This window comes from Aythya fuligula, chromosome 7 (genome assembly GCF_009819795.1).
Source record: "Aythya fuligula isolate bAytFul2 chromosome 7, bAytFul2.pri, whole genome shotgun sequence".
NCBI classification, from domain to species: Eukaryota; Metazoa; Chordata; class Aves; order Anseriformes; family Anatidae; genus Aythya; species Aythya fuligula.
In genome coordinates this window covers 773346-800862 of record NC_045565.1, presented here as the reverse complement: position 1 = coordinate 800862, position 27517 = coordinate 773346, and positions in this window count along the sequence as shown.

Genomic DNA, 27517 nt, shown 5'->3' with positions numbered 1-27517 from the left:
TCACTTAAATATAAGATTGAGAAAACCTGCACAAAATTTAAGAGAGAGAGAAATAGGACAATGCTATTTTTAAGGCTTTACTTTTTAGATATTTCCTAACCAAATTAATAACACAGGCACCAGTTAAAATAGCACTGCAAGTTATTGAGCCTGGCAAGAATGACGGTAATTCATCACTTCACGCTTCGTGGTATTTCCCGGTTCAAACTGGCATTTCACATCAATGACAGAAAATGCTGTCCTCTCTGCCCGAAATGTCTAGCACACTGTACTCTTATAGACAAGAAAAGACTTTTGCTTAAGCTGCATATCTACACGCAGTGCATATCTGCATACAGTGAACATATCCCTACCAAGTTGTCTTTGCATGTTATTGAAAGATAATCCAGGTCATACAAGGGAGTATAAACACTGCTTTTTATTTTTATTTTTATTTTTATTTTTATTTTTATTTTTTATTTTTATTTTAAATTTTCCCTTTTTTCACATTTAGGCCCATCTTTGCCTTTTCAAATCTATCCTCTTTGCTATGATAGCTAACATCACTAGTAACAAGTTAAATGTTGTTGCCGTAAATGGGTCACTATATTGATACTAGAGGAAAATCTGACAGACTTAAAAAAAAAAAAAATAAATTAAAAAAAAAAAAAAAGCACAAACTAAACCAAACCATAAGATAATTCCAAAGGCTTTGCAGTTTTGGCCACTTCTATTTCAAACACCATATGTTCAATATCATCTCCACCAGGAAAAGAAAATAATCCATTTCAAAAGTCTCCAAGTAAGATTTGCAGCACTGCTGCTGTACTTTGCCTTGGCATTACCACGTCAAAGTGTACATTTGGAGGCAGAGTAAAGCTCAGAATCTCAGCAGACTTCAGCTGGTCCTTTCCCAGTCAAGCCCAGAGTTTGTTTTGCTATCACACAACACATGGCACGTCTTTAGATGGAGATGAAGTTACAGCTACTTGACAAGCTCAAAGATACACCTGGTTATATTGCCCATAAAACTTCAAAAATCTCGAGTTATCCATTTTACTCTCACAAAATATTTAATTTGCATGTTGTCACGTAGATCCACTGCGCGTATGCATTATCTCAGAGACAAAAGTCTTACATTCATGTGTTTGACTTTTAGGACAGTGCTGTGCTTTTAGCGTTTATTTTGACCTGAAAATCTGGTGCTGCACAATGATGGCAAATGAGTAGTGAGAGCCTTGGCAGTACAATCCCTAAAGGCACCTCTTCCAGTACAAAAGGTGTGCGGGGTGTGTGAGGAAAGGAGCACTGGAGTGAAGGGAAGAGGCTGGGGACTTGTTGAAAACCTTTCTACTTAAGTAGAAAGACAATAATCCTAGCTATGGATGCCGAGGAGGTTTCCACAGAAATAAGTAAAGTTATTCCCTCTTGTTCTTTCATCACCTGAACCCCAAAAAGTCGCCCGTATTTCATTCCTCATAAAGCTCAAAATGCCTTAGAATCATCATTATGTGTATTTTAAAACTGCGAAATGGAAGAACACAGAGGAAGCATTTTGTCTGTGGTCACAGAGTGAATCACCGAGTTTGGAATAAGACTTTATTTTTGTAAACCATCGAGTGGAGTCAGCGAGTGCAGACACGGCTGACATTATTCCAGTGGGGCTGTGGTGTGCGTACCACTCGCAGGGTGCGCTGCTGTCTGATTTAAATCCTCCCCTGTAATGCACAGTCCGTGTTTCCGACCCCACATGTGATAACAAACACCTGCCTCACCTGCATTCCCAGTGCATTTGAGTAAAAAAATGCTTAACTAGGAGGATTATTTTGAGTCGGTTACAAAATAGAAAATATGCCAGATAGAACAGAATAATATAGGTAGGTAAAAAGGAAAGCTTATAAGAAGTTTTCATTTTTTTTTAAATAAATTAAGGTGTTTTGCTTACATTTGTTAATGTTAATCTGTTATTTAGTTTCATAGCTGGTCTTAAGTCCTCTGCATAGATGCATACATCCTGAAGTGCTGCAGGGCCGAAAGCTGCACAGGATATTACCTTATTCTCTTGTTTCCAGGCAGTAGGAAAAGATAACGTTTTCTTTTCCATTAATAACGTTGAGCTATAATAATAGTAATAGTCATGAAATTAAGAAACAAAAGTGTGATGGGCAATCACACTTCCAGTCTGCAGCAGTTATTTAACATTCATGAGAAATATCTTTGTTTGGAATAAACGTCAGCCCTGACAGTATGATGGTAGCAGACAAAATGCCTGCTACTCAGTGTGCCACTGCTCCCTTCTGTGCAAGATGCTGATTTAAGATTTACCACTGCTTGGCTTCATGCTTGAACTTTCTTACCAAAAATGGGCCATCTGGAAGAGGATGCTTAATTTTGTTTGAGATATTACCTCTGGGAAAGTAGAAAAGAGGAAGAAAGACCTCGCTGAGTCAGAACTGACGGAGATGTGAGAAAATGATGGAGTGTATCTTCTTCAGGGCTTTCTCATAAATGCATGCATTAAAAGCAACAACAGTGGACAAAAACAAAGAGGAAGACTGGTCCAAAACAGAGCAATGGAAGAAGGAATAGTATTCGCTTTGCATTTGAATCTTGCTCTAGTCAGGATTCAGAAGAAGTATATCCTTGGTCATTAACTTTTATGAAGTGCTGATTTCCCTCTTGGCTTCTGCCGGTCTCTCAGCCCTGCGGCGAGGGCTCTCGTTCTGCACACAGCTGAGCCAAGTAATTGCTCAGCGTGATCCTCCAGTACAACATTTGCTCACAGCCCACCTTTCACCAGCTACCTAATAGCTTAGAGACAGCCTCGGTCTGCCTGACTGCATGACCACTAATGACCCAACTGTCCCGAGGAAGATGGAGCACGGTTTTCTGCCAAGACTTGAAATGGTTCTGTTGTGTTTAGTCCTCATGGTGGTATGATGTGGTGTCGAGCCAGCACAAAGCCACCAGCTGTTCTCAGAGCCGTCTTTCGTTTCTCCCCCTTCCCATCCTTTGTGTTTGCAGCCTCTTCATTCGCTACAAATTACCTGAAGCTTGTGTCTACAGCGCTCCTTTTGAACAGTGCAGGAACAGCACAGGCTGCTGGTGCTCCCTGTGGCCATTTTCATCAGTTATTGTGTTGGTTTTCAGGAAGTAAAGAGCTTCTGAGATGAGAAACTGCAACTAGCTCACGTGAGGTCCTTTCTGACAGCTTGTAAGAGAGCACAGGTGACGCTGAAGGCTGAAGTGCAGTAATAAAAATCACAACTTCACAATTATTTCACAGTCACAACCTACTGACTACACAGCCCAAACTCTCAAACAAACAAACAAACAAGTCCATGCTATGTGCTACACAAGTATATAGGAAGAGAAAAGGACATTTCCGTAAACTTGCATGCTATACAGATGAAAGAAGGGTTTTTGCCACCTCTTTTTCTAAGTGACTGAGGCACAGAGAAATAAAATGACGTGTTGACATGGCTGGAGGACTCAAAAAAAATCCAATTGAACAATGGTAGTAAAATGGTAGTAATCCCTAGAACCCTCTGGGAGAGCATTTCTCATCAGATTATGCTTTTTTTCTGCTTGTGTAGCTTACACTGATATTTCCAGGTCTTTGAAAGCACCAAGGGTAGACCACAGCTTTAAACGGTGGCTCAGGTCCCCCTTGTCTGAGTTCAGGCCCAGATGTGGCTGCGAGGCCAGGTGATGGAGAGGAGGAAAGTATTTCCCAGGCTCAGGGTGTTTCACGTCAGGGTGTGAGGTGAGCTGACTCGTCTCGGGGTCTGTGCTGCAGCATTTGGTCTCGTGCTTCTGCTGGGGGCCTCAAGCTGCACGGCCCTGTCTGGGAAGGGGCTTTCTTCTGCCTCCCCTGCACCCCAGGAACACCAGCACCTCACATTTTTCTATTTGCAATGCTGTCCTCTCACAAAGGGTACGCTGCCCTGACCCTTGCTGTCAAGGAGCAGCACCAAAATGCTGCTGCTCTGAGAAACCTGGCAGTGGGTTGTTTGAACACAGGAGGAATTCAGTGGTGCTGTAAGCCCCCTGCAGCAGGAGGAAGCTGATATTTTAGTAACCATTCCCTTTTGATATAAACTTTTTCCCCCTCCTATGTTAGGGGGGATTGTTTACAGATAATAAGAAAAAAAGATCATATTTCCATGTCTGAAGAAAAAGTCTTTCTTTTTTTCTTTTTTTCTTCTGTGGGCCATCAGAGCTGAAAATAAACCAAGCTGGCTGCTTCTAGGAATTTACTGAACTGCAAGTGCCCATGACTCATTCCATGATTTAAAAAAAAAAAAAGAATACCTCTCAAACTCAGCACGTGAGTGCCTGAAACAGGGCTCTCAGCACTGCTGCACGGTGGGATGGGAGGAATGGCAAGGCTATCCCAACTCCCGTACAAAATGTGGCTCTGTGTTACTTCCCTGGCATCCAGTGCCCATGGGGTCAATGGAAAAGTGTTTTTAAAAACTCAGATCTGCCTTAAAAAGGAAGAATTTGAAATCAGCTGTGCAAGCACTTCACAAAGAGTTTTCATCAAGGTGTTCTACAGGGTGAGAGTAGTGGGTGCAGAAACAAGGATGCTGTTGACAGGGGCTGTTTGTGATACCTATGGAAATAACAAAACGTATGCTGAGAGTCCTTCGTTCTGGTCCTGGTGAAGATGGAAGAGCCTTGCTGCTGGGAGAGTGGAGATTGAGTAGGTGCCGGGAGCATTTCCAGATGAAGTGACAGGGAGCACCCTGAGAGCCCTGCCCTCCCGAACCAGCCACTGGAGAGTTAACACAGTTTCTCTGCTCCTAAACTGAGGGGGAATTTGGTTAAAAGGTGGCAGCTGTGCCCAGGGGAGGGCCCTCCTTAAATACAGTCTTCTCCAGCTGGAGTGCCCCTTTGTGAAATGGAGCCTGGGTGAGCTGCATGCCGAAGCTGAGCCTGGTTGCAGGCTTTGCTTTTCATGCTCGTTCACATCTCTTAGCACTTACCCAAAGATACCTTCATTTTCTGCAACCAGTAAGCTCTGAACCTTGCCTTCCAACAGAGGACTCGCTGCCATGGCTCCCTTTGGTTGCGTGCAAGCCGTGGGTGAAATCTGTGAGTACTTCAAAACTGTCCAAAACTTCGTAGGTAGTAGATAACAGCACAATGCAGGTGGGTTGGAGTGATCAGAAACACAGGGAGAATTAACACAGGAGCGAGAGAAGGCTGCAGTGGGAAGACAAACTGAAAAAGGGAAGGAGAGGGATGAAGCCTGGACATACAGCAGCCCGCCACGTCTGCTGGGTGGAGGTGCCTGCTCTGTGCCTGTAGGCGCTTAGCTGCGCACCAGAGCTGCTTGGCTGCCACGCGCTGGTCTTGGGACTCAGGCTAAGCAGTAAATGAATCACTAGGAAGCTGCTGCGTGCTCAGGCTGCCTGCCACACGCCTTGGTCTAACTCGTGCTTTGTTCAGCGCAGCAGGTGGCACCTTACTGAGAAACTGGGGGAAAAAGGATATCAGACTTGAAAGAAAAGAAAGGCTCGTGTTTTCTGTGCTCTTCCTTATGTGCTTCTGGCTTTCCAGGAGGATTTTGAGGACTGACTACTTGAAAATAAGTTATTAAGGGAGTTGATGTGCAAATAGTGGCATGATGGTCATCTGTTTTTTTTTTTTAATATTATTATTTTATGACTGTGGACCTCATGGTGCCACCCTCTACAGTGCAGGGTGTGGTGCCAAAGTGTCCCTCACACGGAGCTCGTGGTGCTCTGGCCCCAGGTGTGCTGAGCTGGGGCAGCGGAGGGAAGGTGTCCTGTGGTGTTCCTGGCCCGGTCAGCTGTGTGTGGTTATGGCTGCTGTTCAGTAAGCTGCCTTGGGAGCACAGGTGACGTGCATCACTGCAGGATAGGTTAAAGTGACTCCTCCTCTGTATGGTCATGGCTGTGAAGTGGTTTGACTTCTGTGTGAAGCCTTGGGCCTGCTCAAAGCAAATGGAGAGGGCAGGTGGAACACTGCTATGGTTGTGGCAATAGCCAGAGGCTTTTCCCCTGCTTTTAGATAGATATATACATTTATTTTATTTTTTTAAGAATGGGTTCTTCATCTCTAAACTGCAGTGCTGGTTGGAGGAGGAAAAATTGCTCTCTGCTCTGCCTGCTACAAGGAATATAGAGGAATGGGAAAGGAGATATGGATAGCAAGTCAGTTTCTGTGTCTAGTGAAGCTGATATAATCCGTGACTGTGGGTACTGTCTATCAAGGATTGGTCCGTGGGTAAGACTGGAAAGAAGGACGTGAGGCTTGAACCACAGCCTCTTCTCTCCCATTCCTGCCCAGCTAGTAAATCAAGCAAAAATCTGTCCTAACTCTAAGTTTCAACCCCTCCTTTGATTTTTGGAAAACTCACCTCTAACAGATAATCATGGGTCTCTGATGGATGCAGTTTGCTAATAGTTGATCTAATGGGATCGTTCCTTGATAAAAGGAGCCATTAAGCCATGAAATCAGATCTCCTGCATGTGCCTCTCTGTGGTGAGCCAGCATCTTTGGGTAAAGCATATTCCCCAGAAGGCAGTCTGGTGTTCATCTGAAGATATTAGATGTCCACTGATTCTCCAAGTACTTTCTCTTCTGACTTCTAAATAACATTGATAGAATCTGCTACATACATGTAAGACCATATGTATTTGGTAGCAAAAAGAAACCATAATTTCTGTGGAATTCAGAGTGAGATGCAAGGTAGTCAATATGAAGAGTAGACTGAAAAAAATAATTAAATGAAATTAAAATTCAGGTCTAGCTTTTTCCACACTTGTTTCAAAGTCTGTTGTCATAGCTACTGCAGCATAAGCTGGCTCGGTATGTTTGCTTTCTCTTTAAAGGCATATTCGCATTCTTACAAAAACTGGAGTAACAGAGCAAGCATCCAGGGGAAAAAATCAAACATGTCCTTTGTACATCCATATTCTTATCACGAGTTACTTAGATTGGGGATATGCAGACTTCAGTAGCTCTTCTTCAGGACTGGAGAAGCAGAAAATGTCTATATGCCTGTTAAAGTGTACACTATAGTGCAAAACATTTGCAAGCTTCAAGCATGGCTAATTCCCCTCCAAGTCTCAGTTCTGCACTATCTAAGCACACAGTGACATCAGCTCCTGGCCCCAGGAGCAACACGCTTCTGGTTCTGGATTCAGGAGGAGCTGAAAGCTCAGACACCTCTGTAAACATTGACCTTCTAATTGGCTTAGCTTTGACAAGTATCTGGGATTGCTTCAGTTTTCCTTTGTACTGCTTATCCTGTAATCTGGTTCTTTTACTCGGAAATATCTCTAGAGTTAATTCTTATATCACATTATAGGAATTTCCTGAGAAGTTAATTTAGGTGAAACTTTTTGCTTAAGCAAAACTGTTTGTTTTCTTAGGTTCGACTGCTTATTTGTTGGAGGCCAAGCGTAATTTGTCACATCTGTCTAAATCAATACGGATGTCTGGCTTTGTGAGCTCTCTCTTCATCAGATTTCTCTAAATGTGAGTTTGTTCCTCTGCAGGACTAGGGCTGACTTGAATGAGTTCCTCTGCAGCTCTGTGCTTCATATGGACTCTGCCCCTTAGCTGAGCTGCATCTTGTTCTACAACATTTGGGAAATTCCCTCCAGTCAAGAACTAGTTTATGCCCACAACGTGTCAAATAGGCGCTGGCAAGTATTTTCCTTACCACGTCTGAATGACCTGACAGATGGATGTCTTATCTCAAGAAAATACAAAATAAATCTTGCTGTGCAGATAGGAAATATCTCTAAAACCCATGTGCCATCCACAAGTTGATAACATAAGCTGTCTGCTTTGCCCAGTAGCAAGCATTTTTCCTCGCCCAGTGATTCTTAACTAAATGTGGACACTTTGAATAAATTCGGGGGTTTTAAAGGTTCGGGAAAATCCATAATTTTACATGTTTCTAGCAGTCCGCAGACTTGATAGCAGTTTTTCTCCTTTGCATGGAAACCTGCTTCTGTAAAGCTGACTCTGAAGACTGACGAGAGGAAAAAATTAGATGTTAATCAGCTTCAAGATGGTCCCTACAATGCCCTAGCAGGCAGTCCTTTGGCAGTAGGCAAAACAGTGATGGAGCAAAATCACAGAGTCGCAGAATCACCGAGGTTGGAAGCGACCTCCAGGATCACCCAGTCCAATCTCTGACCCAGCACTGACCAGTCCTCCACTAACCCAGATCACTGAGCTCTACATCTAAACATCTTTTAAAGACCTCCAGGGATGGTGACTGAGCCAATTCCTTGGGCAGCCTGTTCCAGTGCCTCACAACCCTTTCAGGAACTTTCTGGCACTGTGTCCCTGGCTCTTGGCACGCCTCTGCTCCGGTCGGCTGTCTGCATGGGGCTCCCACCTTCACCCCATGGCACAGTTGGGCCCAGGCCCCCTGTTGCTGGCTGTGTGAGGGACTGGCCTGTTTGTTACGGTGCCGATAGTACCACCTGTTTTGGGGGGGGTGAGGGCCCCTTTTCTGGGGCTGGCTCCCCCAGGCTATTTGGCTTGCCAGAGGGAAAGGCTGCCCCTTGGCCACAGGGACTGCCCTGCACCTCCCAGCCTGTACCCTGGGTTTTTAGGCAATTTCATTCTATTCTTTACGGAGAAGAACAGAAGCAAGGTGCATCTTCGGCCCTAATTCCCACGTGTGCTTTGTGCTCTGAGTGAAGAATTTCCTCCTCACGTCACGTCTCATCTGAATCCCCCCTCCATTTGCTCAAGGCCGTTATTCCTGATCCATGGCCACACTCCCTGATGGAGTCCCTCTCCAGCTGTCTTCTAGGCTGCTCTTATGGGTAAGCTTAGGTGGCAAAAAAACAGGACCAAGCAAACTGCAGCCTCCTCTACCTTGTTGCACATGAGGTACAATCTGAGTTGCATGGGATATGCCAGTCAGAACTTCTAAACTGTTTGCAGAGGCCTGCGCTAGGTTGACTGCTTCCAAATGGAGCCTGCCATTACTTAAACAGCTTGAGCATGCAGATAATCCTGACTGTGAGAAATCATCTGTTGAAGCTGGAACCTGTGCTAGGTTGTAGCTTTATGCTCTCCTTCAACAAAGGTATCTTGAGTTGTTTACAGTCCATAGGCTCGCTCACTGATGTAGAGGTATGTGAACACTTCACTGGATCTGGACCTAATTAAGCAAATTCAATTTGTTTCTGCCTCTGGCTTTTCTGGCTGATAGTTATATAGTAATTCATGTGGATTGTGTCTTCCAGTTTGTACTCGTTTCTGAAAAATGAGATAATTAACTGTTTTTGTGTGTTCATTCAATGCAAGCAGAGTGTTTCTTCACAAGACCTACAAAGACATACGGGGATGTTTAATGTAGCATTTTACATCTGACAATAATTACATGTTACATATCACCACCTATGAAACAATCAAATAGCTGTCGATGAGTTCATCAGGTTTTCATTTATAATGTTGACCATTTTGGTACTTGGTCTACCTTAAGCAAAGCCCAACAAACAGTGTGTTGGTTAACTGCCTAGGGTACGCTGCTGCTGAGCTTTTCTCTCGTGTGGTCCCTTGTGTAAAGGTCAAATATACCCTGGTTTTCAGCACTGTAAGTAAAGAAGGAATATTCCATGGCAGGAAGAGTAAGCATGTTTTTTTTTTGTTTTTTTTTTGCATGTCTGAGGGAGGATTGGTTGCTGAAATGATGTCCTAATGAAGAAGCTTTAAGGGATGAGTCATGTGTGCTGTAATGGGACACACTAGAGGTGTCAGCATGCAAATGCATACATGTATGTGAGCATGCGAGCACCCACTGGTGCCATACACAAGTTGGTCAGTGAAACCAAATATAATATGAAACTCAGCATCAAAAATCTTTTTTTTTTTCTGGACAACATGCTTGTTAAGGACTCTGATTATAGGCTGTGTTTTGATATTAAAAAAATATATATACAAATACTTCATTTACACCAGCACTTCCCTCCTCTCAGACACCTTCTGTGCCTGATATTTCATGAACAAAATGGTTTTACGTACATCTGGAGATGTGAGTGGCTCAGACACCCTTTCCACCTTCTCTCTCCGTCTTTAGACAATGTCTTGTTAGTCTTGGAAGAGCTGTATCAGCTTTCCGAGCTCCCTTTGGCTGGGTGTAAGGCGTTCATGTCAGGCTCAGCTGTAATGTGATGGAGAGGCCATGCTGTACTCTCAGGAGGACGGGGCTAATGGAAATCCAGCCAGCCCAGAGAGTAGCTTGATGTAAAACACTTGTACAGCACAAAACGATTTCACATCACCTGCACAGAGGGCTGTAGAAGTGTATGCTTGAATGGTGCAGGATGACACCAGAAAAAAGACAACTGTGCACCAAGGGCCCTCAAGGCACGGTGCAGCCAGACTTCCTTTGTTTCTGCGAACAAGCAGGTCTAGGCCACAGTCAGCAATGCTGGTGCATTGTAAATAAGTGTCTTCATTTAGCACATTTATACTAACACACTCCACAAAAACTGCAGTTCACTCCAATAGCTTTGAAGCCAACTCTAAAGAGGGATTTTCCTTGTCAGCTGTCTTGGTGTTGCTGTGAAGCTAATACTGCCCAGCCATAAAACCCTATGCTGTAGCTGTTCAGATCTGGAAATGCAAATCTTGGCTCTTTCTCCCTTTCCTTTCTGTAAGGAGGAATGCCCAGCTCTCCCTTTTGCCCACCACCTGGCCCCTGGGGCATCTGTACCACCACCTCCCAGCTCCAGGCTGAGAGGGTGGTCCGTGAGATGAAGAAATCTCTCCTGGGAGAAAAGGTCTTACTGGTGATATCAGAACAGGCTTCTACTATTTCAGCTTTGTCTTATCCTAAAAAATGAGATGGCTAAAGGAAGCTTGGGCTATATAGCATTTTAGTCAATATTTTGCTCAAACTGTTCCTGAAGTGAAGTAGTTGCTACAGTAACTTCTGTGTTCTGCCTGATTTAGTGGCAATAAGCCTCTTTGTCCTTAGGAGAACAGATGAGTAAACTGGAGTATATGTTTCTCTACCAGTATTAGAGTACATTTCCATTGTACATCATCTGCTGGAGTAGCACTTTGTCTTTGTGTCACAGCTTACTGCTTTCCTAAACTTCTGTATTGCTTCTTGAAATTCTTTACTTCTGTTTTATCCTTGTGTGCTTTTCTTTCTCCAGATCAGATCCTGAAATGATATGGCGCAGAGGCGTAGAAAAACTCTCTATCTTATGAATATGGGACGGCATCGCTGTCTTGAAAAAGTAATATAGTTGGTGCACAGGAAGATCAATGATGTTCTCTGGGTGGGTGAAGAGATTTCTGTGAACTGTACCTTGAAAGTACAAGATGAAGCAGTGCCTGTTAGTAATTGAATTGGATGAAATGTGATTCATTTGTTGTTAGATGCTTGCTGGAGCCCTTGCAAACATACTTCTTGAGGAAGTTGTACTATATTTCTCTAGTCAGACCCGTAGGTATTGAAGGTTTAAGGGATGTTTGATCTCTGTATTGCTTTATAAACAATCTACCTTCTTGTGAATGTGACTTGTTTTGTTTCTGTAGCAAGCAGCAAGCTGGCAACGTTATTCTCCCTTTGAAAACTCCTTGCTGGCATCCCTACATGAAGAAGAGTTCTCAACCAGTTGACCCAGGTAGAGGGGTTTAAAAAAAGTAATGAGCAAAGGGGAGGAAAAAAGATGTTTGAAATTTGTTTTCTAAAGATCCTGTTAAAGTTGGCGAAATCATGATTTGTCAAAGTTGCAAGGGGGAAGTTCCAGTAACAGTGTAAGAGGTGCATGTTGTCCAGAAGTGTCAACTGTCTAGAAAATACCAGTGAAAGTACCAAGGAGAAATTGCTCTAGTTATTACTTCTGAAGAATATAAAGTTTTTGCTATTGTATTTCATGCGTTGATTATAATTTAGTTACTCCTCATGCTCCATCTTATCTCTTGTGGACACACAATCCACTGTTTTGGTTTTTGATACCTTCCCGTGATCTGGTTTCTCAGGCATACCGTCTACATGAGCTCCTTTTGACATGCTTCAAACAATCAATTATTAATGTAACTTCACCAAGTAGGCGTCTGTCACTCTTCACATTGTCAGAAAATCGCAGCGTTTTACTTGCTCATATTTCCCTCTACTTGCCTCACTTTTTGAATCTGAGGTGTTTCTGGATAATGGGTATGGATGTTTAGAATCCTGATTGTGACCCTATGGCCTACAACACACGCCACACTTCACCCGTCTGTTCAGAATTGTTTTGTTGCATTTTCAATGCTTTCCATCTCAAGCACATGCTGCTTGCCATTCTGCCATCCTTCTCCAAAGTTTTCCTGCAGAATATTTCTGACTTCCTTGTCAGCAGGAGGTCCATGGCTGAGGGAGGTCTTCCCAGGAGCTGCTTCCAGTCAAGAAGCTCTGAAGCTTCTTGCATCCTCCATGCAAGCTGCAGTTTTCCCGTTGGCTGCTTGTCCTCAGATTCACAGTAAAATGTTAAAAATGCTGAGAAGATGGAAGAATTATACCTGATGTGGTGGAAAACTTCATCAGTCAGTTCCCTGGTGCATGTACAAATATGCCACATCAGCTTGAATGTAACCAAACTCACTACATCTCAAACCTGTTTACCTTAACAGGTCAGAGCCTGAGCATGAGGTGAGATTTCTGCTTTGGAACTTCTATGGAGGGATTCAAAACAAAATATCATTGCGTGATGAACAGTAGCTGGATCATTATAGACACATGCTCTCTTATGGGGGGAAAAAAAGGGTGAGAAATCAAGTTTTAAACACATCAGTGATGAACCACTGGTAATGTAATAGTATCAGTTGGCACAAGCATGGTTAAAGCTGGATATTTGCAGAGTATAACTCAAATACTTTCTGATTCCTGAAAAGACTCATCTTTTATTTGAGGTGTTCTCCATCACCACTTGGCAAACATCCCTGGTGATACTGGGAGTCCAGACTGGTAGTTCAGGTAGCGGAGTTAAACAACAACAGCCCAGCAAGTGCTCCCTGGTATTTGCAGGGACAAAATATTTGAATGCATGACTTTTTTGTGCAGTGTTTTTAGATATGAATTGATTTATGATGTCATAGCAACATCCCAACAGGTGCTCATCAATTTTCAGATACTGCTCACTTTATTAATGTTTTCCTGGTTGTTCCTCATAAATTGAAATTCTTTCCAAGTAGCATGTCCCAACCTTTTTTAATCCTTTCGTATTTTAAGACATTGTGTTTTTTGACCTTGTGCATCCATTAAACATTAGGTGTGATCAGTATATATGGGGAATATTCACCTACCGTGATCTCTGCAGAAGCGTAAAGCAGTTCTGTACCAACAGAAGTCTTGTTCATGTCTCCATTTCATTTGCATGTGTAAGCATATTTTTTTTAATACAGCAAAAGTGCTATGCTTGTAATTTACCAAAACCCATCTGTGAAACACAAATCATTTCTGCATCCTCAAGTTAGTTTCTCTCCAGAAGCTCGCATTAGAAGATGCCCAAAGCTAGTGACTGCAGGCAACCTTATAAACCATCACAGTGACATAAAGTCAGTAGTGCACCGCTCACTGTGTGCCAGTCCCTGTACAGGTGTTTTGTGGCTCTAAGAGGTAAAGGTCAAATGGCTTGGTCGCTCCCTAAATGTGTGGTTAGCAGCACAGTTGAGATGGAAGCATTGGAGGGTTATAATAAAAGCCTGCTTAGCTCATCCTGTCTTCTGTTAATGCCTGTTTCTGTCGGGTGTCTATATTAAAATAGTGTGGCTTGAAAAAGAAACTCTGATATTAGTTTAAATAGGAGAAAAAATGCAGCCTCTGGATTTTTATCTGAAAGCACTGCAGGGGAAAGCTGTGCAGATGGGCACTAACTGATCCTGTCCTGAGGCAGGTGGGTCGGCTTTCAGAGAAGTCCGCCTAGTTTCTGAGACTGACTGGAAGGGAAGAAAGAAAAGGGTATATATAGATCGTGTGCTTTGTGGCTTTCTCACGTGAACAGGCAGAAGAAAGCCAGACTGGTCACTGAATACCTGAGTTTATCTTTGTTTTGTAGAAACTAAACTTTCCTGAGGGAGGAATTGGGGAATATCTGAGACAACCAGCAAGTGCCTAAGGATGAGAAGTAGCTCTTGCTTTTGGATTAGAGTGCTGGAAGGCAGGATCTGAATGGGGAATTTGGATTAGGGAAGAGTTCTTAGAGTAATAGGAACTTGATGAGGGCAGAGGAGGGGGAAGAACAGGTGTAGCTAACATTGCCATCAGTTCTGACCTCCATCTGACAAACCTGAAGCACTACCAAGAATTGCATGTGACAACTGACCAAGATCTGGACAGAGTTCCCAGGAAGGACCTGGCCAGCACCCTTCCCAGCAGGCATGACCTGTGTCACAGGCAGGAGTGACCTGCACGTGGAAAAACACTCAGCCTTCAGTGTGAGTCGCCCCTGCTAGGGAAGCAGGAAAAGCAGAGCACGTGGTTCAGACAAACTCAGCAGATACGGAGGAAGAAATGTTTTCTGGCTACAGAGCAAAGCAAGGGCACAGGAGAGGGAATTAATTTTTTTTCAACCAATCTATTAAGCTCTCAACTAGTGTGAAGGCGAAAGCAGAGAACATCCCAGAGATGAAAGATAGGAAAAGTTCCACTTGTAGCACAGACATTTCAGAGGGGTGGTAGGGAAGTTGTTTCCTCAGCATAGCAGGGAACCGCACTGATGAGTACAGGGGGATGCTCCTGTCTTGATCCTGTGGCACGTGCATCACTAAATTGGCAAGGGAGTTGTGATTCTTCTGGGCGTATACATCTGGAGCAGCCTACGTGATCTCTGCAATAGCACCAAGCACGAAACTGACTGCTCTTGAGAGTAAGGCCCAAAGTGAAGGAGGCTAATGAAATGAAGGATGTATTTTGAGGTCATGAGTGGCTATTTTAAGACAGGTAGATGTGATAACTTTGATATTCTAGATAAGTAGAGGCTATATGCATAAGTTGATGAGAAGGATGTGGTAGTATTACGAAGGAGTAACTGAGACAGTGAAGACAAGGCCTGCTGAAGAAAACTAAGATGTTAAAACAGGGTTAGAAAGCAAAATGCTACAAATCAGTGTTTCAAAAGCAGCAGCTGGAGGAGCGTTCTTGCAAGAAGATTGTGACGTGGCTCAAGAGATCTGATGTCAGCTCTGCTGTCCTTAGCTCTTGTCACTGGTTGTTGGAAATGTCTGTTGGGGGCAGTGCGTATTTTGTAGCTGCACAGTTAAAATATACCTCAAAACTCACAAAAACATTGTGTGCCCTTGGCTTTTATGGTGCTAAGATCAGTGTTTGATCTTGATGCTACAAAGGTGAAGCTTAAGGTGCAATGATGTTCTGAAGAGACTTTCTGGTAGCAGATGAGCTCCTGTGGTTTCAGAGATGGGAATTAAACAGGAACAAAAGATAAAATACGGAAAGCTCAAAGAAACAAGTGAATGAGATGCAACAATAACTGTTCTGTACGAAGATGTTACTGAAAGTGGGAAAATAAATGGGTCATTATTTGTATAATTACCCTGCAAGCAGCAATGCAGTCAACACTTCCTGTACTGTGCTCAGACAAGGGTAATATCAAATGCAGTGCTGTTTCCATTGTGGCTGCTGGCTCTGAAAAATGTCAGTGGTTTGTAGTTCATCCTCCCATGGGCTAGCAGAAAAGCAGTCTCTTGGCCCAGCAAAGCAGATTCTGAACAAGGCTACAGGAGATGTTCAAAACCTTCCCTTGGTTTTACAGAGCATTCAAACCTCACCTGTGCAGGCAGATACACCCACAGAGCTTGGGCATAATGCTGAAATCAATAACGTCTGTAAGCATCTCCCCTGATTCCCAAAGTTACAAATCACTGCAGAATAAAAGGTGGTTGGATGGAGAAAGACAGCAAAGGTCCTGCCGTAAGAGAATGCCATAATGCTGAAATATTTTAACAGAAAACTTGTAATGGGTCTGAGAAGCTCACCTAGCTGGGGTTCAGTAACCGAGCAGCAGAGGACATGTGAAGGTAGATGGGAGTGCGCCGTTAAGTGACACTTCAGACACCTGAGGATGGAAACAACGGCTTGAGGTGCTGAAGCTGTGGTGAAGAGAACACTTGCTGGGATCCCAAGAAACCATTAATGACCCCTCTGCGGAGAGAAGACACCGCAGTTCCAACTCCCACTGCGTGATCCCCAGGTGCCACGAATGGCCGCGTGCCCAGCACCAGCAGCAGTGCTCCCGGTGCGGAGGCACAGCCCAAGAGTGGGAGCCTTGCGGTACTTGTGTTAGATTAATGCACGCCTTCATTAGTAGTGGCATCTCCTGCTTGCCCGTGTGCCAAGAGTGGATGTACTATACTTATGCCCACTGTGATAACTTGAAATTAATGCAATCAGGCCCTTGTTTTTCTATCTCAGCTTCAGATCAGCCCTATTATGTTCAATAGCCTGGCATCAGATCATAACTGCGCTCAAGCATCCCGTGAGTTCCCACCCGGCTATATTTCCAGAAGCTACAGGCAGCAGTGGAGGCTCTCGTGGGACGTGGAGAACTTGGGGCCCAGGAACTGACTGACTAAAGCATCTGCATTTAACTGTTAGTAGGCTTGGTGCATTGGGTGTCCTTAGCTGTCAAAAAAAAAAATTAAAAAGGAGAAGAAATTCTGTTCAAAAGGCGGTTGCATACAGCAATGTCTGACTTTTTTGGGGGGGGGATGCAAGTAATGTATTTTAAAGTAGTGATGTCTAGGAAAGCAAATTCTGTTATTAGGGATAGTTTTAAGAGGTAGGGGTTGAAGTGTAGATAAGAATCTTGAATTATGAGATTCAAATATTTCTAAGCTCTTAGGGCTCCAGTTAATAGGCTTATGAATATTTATTGATAGCCTGATAGATAAAATGAAAATTTACTTGCTGCATCATGGACAAATTCAATTTGAAAGATCTCCTCCTTGCAGTTTTCTGTTCGTGTGTACTAAAATCATCTCCCCCTCCATCCCATAAATAAATAAGTGAACGAAAGGGCTTTCCACTTCACCAGTACTGTTGAGGGTGTTGGCAGAAGCAGCTGTGCCTAACTGGAATGGGGGCAGCATTTGGAGACGAGAGGCCTCTTCGGAGGCTGGCTGTGGGGAAGGAAGCACTTCTGAGCACTCCTTCTCTTTTGCTTGGCCAGCTCACACTGAGAGGTTCAGAAATGAGGTTTAAAGGAGAAGGGGACTGTTGGGAAGGCAGTGGGGAAGTGGCTAATGGTGTCAGCGGCTGGCTGTGCTGCAAGTGCTGTAGTCAAACAAGGAGAGGAGTGGAGAGGTGGAAATTAGACCCGGTGGAGATAAAGAGAGAAGACCCCGGCAGTTGAAGCATATTTAACCTGGAGACTTAGGCTCCCTCTGCCCTGTCATCGGTTGCTGCTGTTTTTGTTCATAATGAGCTAACCTGCTGTGACATGTCAGGCTCTTACTGTCTTTTTCCTTGCCTGGCCTTTGAAGAGAAAGATGCTTACGTACTAAAACACCCCTGAACAGAGAAGTCCCTATTTTTAAGTTAATGCTCACAAAATTTTGCAGACTGTGCTCTGTAGGCTGAAGTTTCTGCAGCTGGGTGGTTTGGGCATGGCAGCAGAGGGACCCCTGCACAGGAGCAGACGACACTTCTGACCCTGAGGGGTCTGGTTTTGTCTTTTCCCTGTACCTGGTATACTTATTTTGTATTTATTTCAGCATTTCCATTTTCCTATCAGAAAATCTTCTGTGTTCTCAGTTGTGATTTTGCAATTACCTAAAGCCACAAAAGTTTCCTTCATTCGGTGCCTGCTCCTAACCAGTCCGTGTTGTGTGTCAGAGACACTGTATGACACAACAGGAGTTAACTGCTTCCTGGCATTTCTTTCAAGCTCTAGCAATTTCTATCCAAACTAAATTTAGTATTATTGGCAACCAACCTGAAGGTAACAGGAATAGTTTCAGGTATCAATAAGCACCCTGTGTAGTATTTTGGTGTTCTGAGACGCAGGGCAGGGGAGTCTTTGGGCAGTCATGTTTTGTCAGAAGGCGATTCCATTAGTTTCATTTGTCTTTTCTTGGTGGCTCATTTGTCTTCATTTTGTGTCCTTTTTTAAAATGTCTGGTATTTCCTGACTACCAGATCACCTCCTGCACGTGCCTACCCCCTGAGACTTTTATAGGCATTGTGCAGGGTGTGTCAGAACTCCCTTCTGAGATGACACAAGTGCTTTTGAGCATTGTTTCCCCTTAGCGTCTCCCATGGCATTGTTTTCATTAAATCTCTTGGCTAGTGTTGTTATCCATGAGGTAGGCTATTCCCATTTCTGCAGACCCTGGCTTCAGGCTCCGCGGGTGAACAATTTCTAGGCCAACTCCAATCTTTTCATAAAGACGTAGTTCTGAGTCCTATGCTTTTAGCGGAGAGTGTCCTGTCTCAGTCCAAAAGTACAGACAAGTTTCTTATTAAAAAGCTGTGTAGGCTCTTAAATCCATAAGATGGCTTTCTGAACTTCAAAAATCCTTCCCAGTTGTTTTTTTTTTTTTTTTTAACTCTCATTAAAACAATTAATATGATTTAAAACAGATAAACGTAAAGCTTGTCTTTATCTTCACAGTCAGTAGTCCTCAAGGTCTGATAGCACAGTGTTACGTTACTGTTATGTCAGGGTGTCACAGGATCACACGGTTTGGGTTGGAAGGACCTCAAAGCCCCCCCAGCTCCAGCCCCCTGCCATGGGCAGGGACAGCTCCCCCCAGCCCCATCCAGCCTGGCCCTGAGCACCTCCAGACATGGGGCAGCCACAGCTTCCCTGGGCAGCCTGGGCCAGGGCCTCACCACCCCCTGAGTGAATAATTTCCTCCTAACCTCTCATCAAAATCTCCTTCTTTAAGTTTAAAACCACTTCTTGTCTTACCATTGTCTGCCTGAGTAAACAGTTGGTCTCTATCTTTTTTTTTATAAACTCCCTTTCAGTATTGAAAGGCCACAGTGAGGTCTCCCCGGAGCCTTCTGTTCTCCATGCTGAGCAGCCCCAGCTCTGCCTGTCCTCAGCAGAGGATTGCCCTCTGAACACCTCTGTGGCCCTCCTCTGGAGCCGTTCCAACAGGCCCACATCTTTCTTGTGCTGGGGGCCCGTGACCTGGTTGTCACATCCTTAATGAGTGTGCTCCTTTTCACTGCCGTGAGGCCTGCTTTTCAGGCCCTGCAGAAGGTCTTTCACCTTCTCTAGACACCGTCCTAGTTGAAGAGTTTTTCTTCCTTTTTTGCTCAGCTTTGGCAGAGCTTTGAGCTGCTCTGGGGTTTTGTTTGCTCCCATATGGAGTGTTTTCCTCTGTTGTGCTCCCGGTAACAGAGTCAGAGTGCCTAGCAGAGGCCTGCTTCAGTCAGTGCCTGATCAGCAATGTATAACAAGAACTCTGCAGCAAAGCAACCATGTCCAGCTGCCTCTTTCCAGTCATTTAAAGCTCATTTCTCTGTAGCTGGCACAGGGAGTTGGTTCAGGAGTCAAAGCTGGGCCTTTGGGGAATTGTGGGGACGGGGAGCTGTTGGAGGCGAGCAGAGGTTCTGCTTGGGCAGCTAAAGAGCTAACGGGCCCCATGGGGAGCTTACGGGCCCTTCAGCAGCGAGGGACCATTCTGACTTGTCTCTTTATTGGCGACCTGAAGTCATTTATCAGCTTAGCATTTCTTTGCAGCCTCTTCATGCTGGTATTGACTTGCTCAGCAGGTGGAAGGAGCTGGTGTTCCTGTCACAAATATCTTCATATTTACAGCTTCAAGTCATTCTAGCAGGCTTTAAAGGGATGCTTTTCTTTCCCTGTGTGGAAGGCCTTATTCTCCAAACTGACTCATGAGCATCTGAGAACCAGGGTCCCACGTCTGACATGAAGTCCAACCAGTCAGTTTTATTTCAGGTCAGCAGAGCTTCTTGGGCTATCGTCTGTAGATGCACCACTGACTTTGGGTCTTCTTGAGAATAGGTTGCGGACCTTGTAGGTCTGAAGTACTGACAAGAATTTGCTTTCTGAGTTTGAAAATAAAGCAACAAAACCTGAACCAGCAGTCTTTGCCAAGGACTGAATTAACACCAATAGGAAACACCTTCTGAAGAAGAAGGGCTGAGACACTGGCAAGACAGCATGTGCAGGCCTGGCTCACAATCTCGTATGTTGGCTTGTGCAATGCTTGTAGTGCATGACCACTTCATGCTTAGTGCTCTCTTGTGCTGCCAAATGCTGCTAGTTAACGTTCTTCCTTTTCATTTAAAAAGACATCAAATTATATATTTGAATTTATAATCTGAATGTTAGTTCATCATACCACAGCCTACCTCTACAATGCCTAGTCCCTAATTCATAACCTGGAAAGAATTGGAAACGGTGACCTCAGGCCAAACCTTAGAGAACAAATGTGTTGAAATAGTGTTTTTGCTGGAATACACAGGGGAAAAAAACATAACTTTTATTGCCATAATATCTCTTCAGTAAGTGCTCTAAGTTTTATCCTGTCAGTTCCTACTGTTATGTTTCACTCTGAAAGAAAGGAAAAATATATTTTTTTGTAATTAAATGAGAAGTAAAAAATTTTATTAAAAATTATTTTATTACATTGTTGTGTAACAGCTTACAATCCTCTAGCATATGACAGTGTTTACAAAGAATATTAACAGGTAAATATTTTTGAAAAGCATAACTCCACAAAACTGAATTTTTATGAAAAATCAATTTCTGTATTGCTGTTTAACAAACCAACTACTCAACCATAGTTATTTGCACATGCAATTAATAATTACTTAGTGAGAAAAACGTTTCCTTTAGTGCAAGTATGGAAAGCCGTGGCATTGTTCTGCTCTGCCTATACTTTGCTGCCTGAAATATTAGTTTCCTACAGTTCCACATTGCAAGAAGACATTTTAAGCTTGCAATCTGCATGCAATCAAAGGGAAAACCCTGATGGGAGCCAAGTACTTGCAATAAATTAGTAGCTTTATGAATATTTGAGTTGGTTGCACTCATGGAGCATCCTAGTGGGTCAGGTCTGCTGTTACTGTCACCGAGGCTATACAATTATGCTTCTCTGTGATGCCTGAGTACTGTGAGAAATGGATTTAGGCTGGCTGGAGGCAGGCTTCCCATGCACAGATTACCATTCTGCATATGGAAGTAAGGGAACATTAAAGTAGGGATAAAGAATGTTTTCTGTTAAATTATAAAAGAGAAGCATGCCGTATGAACTGCTCTCCTGTAACTTTCACTGTGTATGTATATAATGAAATAATGCATGTTAATCCCCAGGAATCAATCAGGAATATGTTAAAAAACGTTTAACTGATGTCTTCCTGCTGTGGGTGGCATTTTTTAATGTTCCAAATACTCTGGATGTATTCTTCCAAAGGGATATGACTTGAAAGTATAAAAGCTGCGAACTCAACACACTGTCAAAAGTATTGTTTTCCAGGTTAAGATCCTCCTTTCACCTAAGAAGCTCTGAGCAATTTACAAACAGGACAATTTGTAAGGTGTGAAAGTATTACCACATCACCTAGAGCAACACAGACGGCAAGGTGCCTTGGCCACCGTTTAAATGCAACCTGACCACAGCCACTCAGGAGGCTGGTGATGAAGCACAGCCTTTAATGCAGCTCTCTGACACTCCCTGGGCCCCACTGAAGTCTTGTTTGTTACTCACAGAGATCCTAAGTTAAGTAGTCCTTCTGTAACTGTGGTAGGAGAATTGTGGTATATAGTTTAAGGAATAATGGGGGGAAAACAACTTTATGAGCTCTCTTCTATGTGTAGAAGAGCTCCAAGAGATGATATTCTTTTCTCCTGAATATTGGACTTGTAGTAATAAAGTGTTGGAATGTGTGTGCAGTCTGTTCCTGCCACCATTGCCATCCCACACTGCTTATGTGGCAAGTCTATGTGCTGATGTCAGTAAAAGGAACTTCTGCAAAAGAATTGTATCTTTTAGCTTGCTTTGAACAAACTGGCCGCCACCTTTGTAAGTCTCTCTGTCTGGCAGGTTTTGTTTTATCCTTCTTCCCTAAAGCTACTTACATTGCAGCTTCTAAGCTAGGTAGGGACATGCATAATTCAAAAGGCTTCGTTAGAAAATAGATTCTAAACACTTTGGGATGGCTTTATTATGAGCACTGGAACTCCTATAGTAACATGAAGCACTGTTTAGTCTGCATAATGCTACTGCTTTAAATGAGAGAAACAGGCTGCCTAACTTTGAGATCCCATTAGATCTGGGACTTTCTGTGGAACCGGTCTGCCTGGCAGCAGCGTTGTAGTCTGGTTCTGAAAAACCTTGCCAGGTGGCTCTCTAGTGAGGGAGGAGGAATTGCCAGCAATGCCCAGATAGTTTCCTCTGCGACTTGTCTTAAGGAGATGTGTACATGCAAGCTTCTGACCACTCAGGCATTTACTTTGAGAGATTTTCTTTTTTAGACACCCAGCCTTTCCACCTAAATTCTCAGATTAATACTGAGGCAAAATGAGAAAACATGTTAACTGCCAAACAGGTTTCCCCATTCTGTAAACCCTTTTCCCAGAAATCTTTATTAGCCAAATCTTCTCATTGTAGCAGAACTTTACTTTGTATGCATCTTGACACATCCCGTTTTGACAAAGGAAGCTTAGCTCTAGGAAGCATCAATAGAAAAAGCAAACCCATTATTGGGATTCTAATTAACAATTTGGCGTTCTATTATGGAGCTGGAGGTGTATGAAATTATGCCCCAGGAGTTTACCACCGCTGGGAAGGGTGATGGATTCTGCTCCTGGTAGAAGGTAATAGATAATACACTAAGTAACAGAGGGATGGTTTGTTTTGTTCACACTAAGTAAAAGACAAATTTCATCTTCATTTTAATTTTTAGATGAGAGGCAGCACCACACAGAGGCACAGCTGCAAATCTCAAACTTCTGCTGCTCCATATTGGGACCCCAAATGAAGCAGAACATTAATCTGTATAGCAAACAAATGACTATCATTTACATAATTACATTTAGTCACAACTTATAACATATTCATAAGCACAGGGGTGAGAATGGTGCACTTGCTATGTGAGGGGTAGAGGTAGTGGATTGTATTGGGCCTGGCTAGGACAGGAGGAGTAACAGAAATAATTCGTCTTCACATCAGAAAACTCAGATTTGTGATCAGAGTCCAGCCATCAATTAATTGTTCCTCTTCATCTTTTTATATGCATAGGTTTTATTTCTGTGAGTGATTGTGGATTGAGGCTTCATTTGTGTAAGCATATGGTGATTCCTAAGGTGACCCTTTGGCAAAAAAAAAAAAAAAAAGGGAGCAATTTCTCTCTCTCTCTCTCTCTCTCTCTCCAGAAGTGCTTTCCTTAACTCATGATTTCCTTGAAAATAAAGTGAACAGAAATCATAGGGACTTCCAGAAAATCTCTTATTCTCTAGCTATAGCTGTAATGAATTCCATTGTTCTACTGCCCCTGTGCTTAAATGGGAAGGAGTAAAACTTCCATAAAATGTTTAAGTCCATGCCTGTTTCATTCGCCTGAGGAGTATCAACTAACAATTTTAAACATTGTTTATCCCTCCTTGATCGTCTTTTCTTACCTTTTTCCTTACTCTTCTTGGTTTTCTCTCCTTTTCTTCCTCTTTCACTCCCCAGTTTTCCATTGATTTTACAAGTCAAACTGGAAAGCAATCATCCCACCGACTGTTATAAGCAATGGCTCCTCTACCAATTCCATCTTACATTCCCTATTTCACATCGGTTCCTTTAATTTTGACATCTTTTGAGCTGCTGGACATCCAGTTCTGAGATGTTCTGTAATTAATTTCAACTGTTTCTCTCAGGGGTTTAGACTTCTCGCATAAACATGTCACAGCACCAGCTCCGTCATTCTGAAGAATGCACAACTCAGGTTTTGGGGAAAAGAGAGAAGGAAGCCATGATATAAAAAGGACCTGACTGGTTTAATCAATTAACTTTAAACCGAAACTACATGATTCTACTGAAAACAGTCTTTTTTCCCTGGAAGTAACAAGTCTGTCAGGTAACTCTGTATAGAGAGGAATCAGTCTCCTGTGTAGTGTTTTTTGGCTGTGATTTTTGTGTGTGTTTTTAAAGCAGCAGATCAATAGCACAGCTAGGAGCAGTGGGATTCTGCCCCTGGTTCACATCTCTGCCAGGAAGCTGGGTCAACAGCCTGCTTGGAGGCGGCGAGGGCAGGCTGGGATGTCTGGGGGCTCGGTGGCAGTGCAGGATGGTGAATAAGTAACCCTGCAGGGAATAAGAGCTACTTAAAAGGCTCTGTATTACATCGTCTTGGTTTAGGCTGTGCGTGACTTCACATATCTGCTTTACAAATCAGTAAAGAGCCCTAGATGTAAATGTATCCCCATGGCTTGTGCTGCATTTAAACAAGAGGTGAATAAGGGACGTGACACTTTATCCTCTAAATCAAAACCTCAATCTGAATACGGTTTTGGGAATGTTGCCCGTCATGTGTACTGGTACTCCTACCACTAGTTAGCTGCTTGTAGCCTTTAACAGTCTGAGCCATATGGCTGTATTGCATTCAGATGTAATGCAATCTAAGAAATCCCAAAGAGGACCTTTAATGCAATATCAGTGTTCATATTCAACTCCCACCTATTTTATAAAAATGTAAATGTGATAATTTTTAGAGTAATTTTCATGAAACTCTTTTGCATTCTTCATAAAATCCAATTTGATGCATCACAATTGTACTTCATGTGACTTCTCTATTTTCAGAGATTTAAAAATCCCAGAACTCTTTTTTTATGCATTATTAAGCACCACTTAATGTTATGGGAAGAAAAACTATTATAAAAATGAAAATGTGATTGATATTGGAAACTGAATTTGCTTCTTTCTCTGTGAATACCAATGCAAAAGTATACAAACACTAAATTAAAGGTACTGGAAATTTGTAAACAGTGTTCTTTTCAGTTCATCAGGACACTTTTTTTCTTTTTTTACATAAACATTCTGTTAGTGAATGTAGGGTTTGATGAAAAGTTCTGCAACCACTGGACTACTTCAGGCTTCAGCCTTTTTTGCTTAAATAAATGTTTTGTCTTTGCCATGATGCTAATTACCTCTCCAGTAGTTTCCATTATATAAAGCAGTTTTACGCAAAACATCCCATTGTTTTTCCTTTGGCATGGATCATGTCATATTAGTTTATCTTGCGGTTAATCTCTGGCCATAGGCAACAAATGAAGCAAGTAGTTGAATTGCTGTAGTCTTCTGGAAGTTAACTTTAAAGAAGTTAAAGTTAAAGAAGTGTGAGGTCTTGTCCGTTTCTACTGAAGTGTTCAATACCCTCCCACAGGGCTTCTGTGGATGGCTCCTGCATTAGCCTCTGGTTTCATTTTGAGCTTGGGAACTGTGGGCCACTTGGCTGTATGACTGACACAGGCATCTGAAATTCAAAGCATCAAAGAATAATTAAAATTGTGAAACTTGAGATCAAGCTTTGGAAGCAGGTTTTCCTTGATCTAGTTCTTGATAAGATATACCGAACCTCAGAGGGCTTCTAGCTTTCCTTTTTCAATACTGTCCCAAATAGGCTAAGGCCAATACTTTCAGTGGACCAGTCTTTGGTAACATTTGCAAAAATAAATAATTTCAATGCATCTATTCTCTCTGGACTTGACCAGTCCTTTCAGCCATATGTGACTGGTATGATATTTGTTGTACAGAATATAATACAGACAATTCAGGAACATTATAAGCAATGAGAGGGGTATAGGAAAAAAAAAAAAAGAGAAACTCAGAATGAATATAAAGTAGGGTAAGAAAATGTGTAAAAAACAAAAACAAACAAAAAAACTGGAAGACTGGGATGGAGGAGGAGGTGCATAACATTACAAACATGTAAAAGGCCAATGTAAATAGAAAAAAATGGAGAGAACAGTTATATTTTGGAAATGATTGTCTGGAGGAAATGGTGGAAACTTATTACTGAGAGCTCTCTTAGGAAGGGTTAGTTCAACACCTAAAACAGACTTGAAATTACCTGACTTCACTGCAGTCTGTTATGGACTCCTTTATCTCATGACAGCAATTTGTTTTTGTGAGTGCATGAGGTGCTGCATGCCTCAGGCTGAGCTGTGCTTGGTTCTCAGAAAGCTGGTGTAAATATGAAACCTCCCTGTGAAGAGGATTGGGAATAGACTGTGGTCTTCTATAAGCAATGAGAAAGGATGTAATGAGGTCTAATGAAATGCGTTCTTCTAAAAGCCGATGAAGAGCCCACTCAGGATTGCCCTGCAGTGGAATGTTTAATTCAGATAACCTTAGAACTATAGACAAAATAGTTGTTGTAAGTAAATTTGGTATTAATAAGTTTAAACAATTTTAAAGTAAAAATAAAAATAAAGTGTTAATACATTTTTGATGTTGCTTGTAGGAGGAATCAGAGCAGAGGCATATTCCAAGTGATCAGTAACATAATAGCTTAATACTTTGTAGTGAGTTATTTTATTACATATAGGAATGTGTTATTGGAAAACAGAGATGCCTACCAGCATATGCTTTTGTCAATGAAATTATATAAAGAGGATCCCTAATGTCAATCAACCTGCTCATTTACTGCTAATAAAAAGCTGCCTTCTCATTTATATTCGCTGCACAATTACTGAACTGTGTTTCAGTAGGAAGCTGACAAGCCCCTTGGAAGCAATAAAATAGAGAAGTTCTTGAAGATCAGAATCCAGCCTAGTCTTCTATGGCTCTATAATCTCTAGCAGGTTTCAAAACCTATGGGATTTCTAACTGACCCTCATAAAAATGATCAACACTTCTGAGGATTTAAATTACAAGGGGGGAGAAAACTGTTCTCAATCATCAACCAAAAAATGACCAGATCTGGAGGGGTGGTTAAATCTGACTTTTCTAGATGTATAACCCCGAATTCTGTTTGTATTAGTACTAAAGATGCTTTCATTTAAAGAAGAAAAATGTAATGAAAACTTTTCTACCCCTTATGAAAGTTATGAAAGGGATCACCATGCTGAAGAGACATCATTTTTGTCTGCACGGGAGAAATGCAGAAACATAATTTCTGTACATCAATATAACACCCTTCTCTTCAGCCCTGCTAAGAGTCAGTTTGTGGTACTTCAGTAAGATAAGAGTGAGAGGATGAAGGAGAGTACACTCCAAAAGAAGTGTCTATTTTCTCAAAAGCTTAGGAGGATTTAGTGTTCATTTCCTGATGACATGATAAATATTGTTTCGGGCACTTCTTACAGCCTAAAGTATCCTAGCCCCCTAATATCAAGCTCATAGCTGTAACAAATACTATAGGGTTTTTGTTTTGTATAGTTTATACCATTAGGTACTTGGCAAAAATTAATAACAGTGGTATACTTGTTAGGATAAGCTTTCAGTTTTCTGTAAAGCTGCTGTGGAAGATGTTGCTATCCATGCGCCCCTTCGTGGGAGAGCAGAGAGAAAGAAGGAGTTCACCAGGCGGTGGAGTGATTAATAATCCTGTGGTGAG